This window comes from Harmonia axyridis, chromosome 1, assembly GCF_914767665.1.
Source record: "Harmonia axyridis chromosome 1, icHarAxyr1.1, whole genome shotgun sequence".
NCBI classification, from domain to species: Eukaryota; Metazoa; Arthropoda; class Insecta; order Coleoptera; family Coccinellidae; genus Harmonia; species Harmonia axyridis.
In genome coordinates, this window is record NC_059501.1 from 14905808 (window position 1) to 14911552 (window position 5745).

Consider the following 5745-nt stretch of genomic DNA (forward strand, 5'->3'; position numbering starts at 1 on the left):
TATTAGAACAAATTACAATATTTTTTATCGAATTTTGACATTTAATCACTATTATATGTCTATACCTATATAATATAAATATATATAAACATATCATGTTATGATTATGTATATATTATGTTATGATGAGGACTTTTTATATGAATATCCATTATATTACAACTATCCAATATATTACAAAAAATATATTACAAAAAATATTATATATTACAATATATTACAAAAAACTCAATATCTGCAATCAATATCTCCGTTTCAACAGCCAGCTACATACACATCGGAGTAGGGTGATGAAAACCCCTATATTGCAGTAACATTACAAATCACCTAGATACTTTTTATTTTTTTAAATTTTTCGCATCTAAAGAAAGTATTTTTGATCACATGCATTCTATTTTACTAGTAAATGAGTCTTATTTTTCAATTATTTATTTCAAGTTTTTGAATATCTATATTTTTACTTTTATATTTTTCATATTTTTTTTTTATTTTTACTTTAATATATTTCCATCATCTATATTTTCTATTTCATGCAGATAAATTCATTCTTGCACCTGGTGTTATATTTTTAGTATTATAATATTAAATTTTCTGTTGATTATTATACATGAATCGAAATTACTGCATTATTGGATTCGAACCTATTCTGAAGTATCTGAAAAATAAAATAATTCATTCTGACAGAATTGTTCGCCGAATTTTGGCGAACGAAAACTGAGACTCTTTCTGACTCACTATACGACCGTGGCGACGTCAGAGGAACGATGTGAATAATTTACCTACATTTAATGTAAATTATTCACACCGTGTGGTAATGTATTATCTTCCAAAATCAGATAGTATGATATTTCCCCTATGAAAGTTTTGCAAGTAGTCCTTTGGAAAAACGGATTTAAACTTCATGGTCTAAACGACGAGAATCCGCACTAACGGGAGCTGTATTGATCGTGGACCATTCCTCTGACGTCACCACGGTCGTATAGTGAGTCAGAAAGAGCCTGGATTTTCGTCATTTTGCATGAACTTTTGATATTATGAACGTAGAAGCATTTTCAATATCTAAGTTGGTAGTGCAGGTAACTCATCCAGCGTGACCAGATTGGCCTTATGATGAATCTACTAAATTTGCCGCAGAAATCAACCAACATCGTTCTAGAAACTACCAAATATCTGACATACTTTTTGACAAAATATCACGCTGCATTATATGTTCTCAATATGTTCTAAATAATATTTTCTCATTATATAGGTATTCGTAAAATCGTGGTAAAATCGTTTCTGTTATTGTTTTTTTAGTGCCTACTGGAGTATTTCTCTGTGCAAGTATCAGAGTAATGAGAATTTGAATGAAAATATGAATTTTACAATGAAAGAATCCCAATGGAACTTTTTTACGTATCAATTTCTCGACCCTTATACGTGTTTATTCTAATTATTTAAATTTTCACTGTCGTTTACCTAAACAAATCATATTTTGAGATTTTATTCTTCACGACCTTATACCTACTTCTGTATGTATTTTGTTTAAATCAGTATATTATTTCGCTAAAGTATGAAACGAAAAACTAACGATCACATAATACATAACATTTTCTGTCCAATCAGAAAAGATCTTACCGATTTGTGTTTCTTTTTCGGAAAATACGCATTTCCATATCACAAAATTATATAAATCTCAATAATTAAATTGATGAGGAATATAAAGATGCGTAACAATTCTGTATGAGTTAAAAGAAATCAAAAAAACGATTCTGTAATGTGAAATGAATGTCTATAAATCTGCAATATTCAGTCACTTCAATTTTTCAACGGATTCCTGTTACCTACATATTTTTTTTCCGCTCAATAAAATACCAGATGTTAAATAATGGTATAATTTTCAACTGAAGTTATACACCATCTGTTTTTAATGAGGTACCCTTCGGAGATTCCATCACCTTTCGTAGTAATTCTCAGTCGACAGCCATCACCAAAGAAGATTTATGATTTTATTATGTTTATGTACGTTCTTCTAGAATCGCGTAGAACCTCGATGAACAATCAATTGATTCATCAGAAGGGGAGGGGTAAGTAAATCATCGATAAGAGTCTATTATAATTTTATTATTTTTGTTCTCAATTTCATCGTTTCTTATTTCATATTTTGCATCTATATTAGTCTAATTGCAATTCCTATTTGGTTTTGATCGTTGTAATGTAAATACCCGATGAAGCCATAATGTGGCGAAACAATAATTGGACAATTACTGTCCCCTTATTATGAAGGTATTTTAATTTAGTGGAAATAAAGTTTTTTACTTAAATTGAATTTTCATCCAGTGGAGGACAGCATTTATTATTCATATGGATAAGGATAAGAAAGAATAGTATTCGTGTCTAACAAGTAACAATGGTATCAACTTCTTGCTTTAACATTTACGCATTTATGCAATATAAAAAATTATGACTGGCCTTATTTGAATTCCTAGAGAATTATAGATAAGTATCTAGAAATTGAATGCCGCGCGAAAAAATAAGATAGATAGGTATTTGTTAACAATTCAACACACTCTGGAATTTTTAGGTCTTTTTGAATTCCGAGAAACCATTTATTGTAGGAAATCCTTTAGTCCTTTGTTAAATTTAGTAGCTCACTCCAATTATACCTGTAGTAATGTCTCTTAATGATATAATAATATAAAGAAAAATAAACATAAAAGATGCATGTCGGTTACTTCTTTAAAGTTGTTATGAATTTTTTTTATTCACTAATTCATCTAACGTTGAGATTCGACATTTGTCGAATTATCTAGATTCTCCAGATAAGATAAGAGATAAGAATCTCTTTTGAAGATAAGAAGATCCACGTCTTTGGGAGTTTGGAACCCAATTCTTTTGTTCAAATATTTAGTTCTGCGGAATGCTAGTACCTATCAGTGGCGTACCCAGACATAAGCCTTGGGGGGGATAAAGAAAAAAGAATTTCAAATTTTCCTTCTTTTGAAGAAGTTTTCCAAAGAATTTTGCTTACTCATAATAAGATTGTGATATATAAGGTTGTTACATATAATGGATATTCCTTCTGGGGGGGGGGGGAATATATCCCCCTTATCCCCCCCTTGGGTACGCCACTGCAAGATAACACTGGCGAAAGCCGGAAGTCTGAAACAAACTTCCAGGTACCAAAATGCCCTAATATCTGTCATCTAAGTCCTAAATTTGTAACTGAAAAGAAATACTTGAAAAAAATTAGAAAAATACGAAATACCTGTAGTGAAATACGATCGAGGTAAAAAAATACGGAATTTGGATGGAAATGTGGATATAGAACACTGATTTATTAACATCAGAGAATCCGTTATACCTACCTGTCTGTACCCAGCAGAAATAACAATGTTATCTCTGCTAGTCTGCAACTCAGGTACCTATACTTGGAAATTTTTGTTACGGAGTGAATGGATCCAAGCACGGGAAATTTCTTTGTTGGTAGTTGAAAGGGGTCATCAAACAGAAATGTTGAAAGAACGGTGCATATTTTACCCAACGAATTCAAATAACCTGTTCTGTTTTCTGTACATATAAGTATTTGTTGAGTATAAAGTATAATACCTACATGACAGTTAATTTCAGCGATTTATGTGTAGTTATTCTCTGAAAATAAACAGGAAATTTATTATTTTCAAGAGGAATTAATCGAATCATTAACAGAACACATATCAATTATCATTTTCTCGATAACTATTTTTTCCTTGTTTGTATAGTTTACCAGAACGTGAACTTTTGATCTTTATTGATGAGTTTCATGATTTTGGAACTAGAAAGTTTCCATAATTTATAAAAAAGGCTTTGCTGAATGAAGGAGAAATAAATTTATTTCATTTGTGTTTGTTTTATCATTTTCATTGATAAGCCCAATAAGGGATATTCAAGAACTACTTTGGTATCATTTTGTTAATCTGCACTTTCAAACATGTTCATCACAAATCACTACAATCGAAATAGGCATTATCTTAATTACCCTGAGTATATTACCATCCAAAGATAGGTATTATGATTCTTTCTATTTATAATAACTTGAATTCTCGAAATTTCCTTTGATCTATAGACCGTACCTACCTATACTTGGAAATTTTTGTTACGGAGTGAATGGATCCAAGCACAGGAAATTTCTTTGTTGATCGTTGAAAGGGGTCATCAAACAAAAATGTTGAAAGAACGGTGCATATTTTACCCAACGAATTCTAATAACCTGTTCTGTTTTCTGTACCTACATATAAGTATTTGTTGAGTATAAAGTATAATAGCTAAATGACGGTTTATTCCAGCGATTTATGTGTAATTATTCTCTTAAAATAAACAGGAAATTTATTATTTTCAAGAGGAATTAATCGAATCATAAACAGAACACATATCAATTATCATTTTCTTCGATAACTATTTTTTCCTTGTTTGTATAGTTTACCAGAACGTGAACTTTCGATCTTTATTGATGAGTTTCATGATTTTGGAACTAGAAAGTTTCCATAATTTACAAGAAAGGCTTTACTGGATGAAGGAGAAATAAATTTATTTCATTTGTGTTTGTTTTATCATTTTCATTGATGAGCCCAATAAGGGATATTTAAGAACTACTTTGGTATCATTTGGTTAATCTGCACTTTCAAACGTGTTCATCACAAATCACTACAGTCGAAATAGTCATTATCTTAATTACCCTGAGTGAATAACAACCCGAAAATAGGTATTATGATTCTTTTTATTTAAAATAACTTGAATTCTCGAAATTTCCTTTGATCTATAGGCCGTAAATATTTTGTTTTTAGGATATAGTGTCTTGAATTGAAAAAAGTTTTCCAATAATAAATATTCCATAATTTTTTACACCAATTGAGATATTCAATAATGAATGTTAGATAAAAATATTTTAGAAACAGCGGAAGATTCATAAATAAATCTTTAAATACGAATTATAATATAAATTATCGAATTTTGTTGGGATTTACATCAGTGGCGTCGCTAGGGGGAGGCCAGGAGGGCCTGGGCTCAGGGCTCAGGATATGAAGAATACATGGTTTATTGAACCACTCCGGTAGATTTCTCCATCTAACAGAGACGAAACGCTGGACAAACTAGGCAGACTCGGCATTGCAAATAATGAAATTATATCGTTATCAATTTTCGCCGATAAACAACTCCAATAAACTAGAACGATAGACTTCTCTCAATGAAATTCAGATTTAATATTCATTTCAAAATACAAAGCATTTGCGTACAAAACTATCATTGTTATTCATTCAGGATCTGCACTCCCTAAAATTTGTCGCAATTATTTACCAACACCATCAGTGGCGTACCCAAGGGGGGGATAAGGGCGATATATCCCCCCAGAAGGAATATCCATTATATGTAACAACCTCATATATCACAATCTTATTATGAGTAAGCAAAATTCTTTGGAAAACTTCTTCAAAAGAAGGAAAAATTGAAAATTTTTTTTTCTTTATCCCTCCCCAAGGCTTATGTCTGGGTACGCCACTGAACACCATGTATATCGACACCATATCATGGAAGGATATTCTGCATTCACATTTGATAACTGACAATTTCGGTTTTCACCTCGACTTTTACATCAGTGAATTGAATGAATTCAACCAATTTTGGTTCGTATTAAACCAGTGGGCAAATTCAAATTTTCGAATTTTGAGCTGATAGAATGGTGCAATTATAGTCACTGTTTTCCTGGGGGCACAAAATCACTTCGAATAA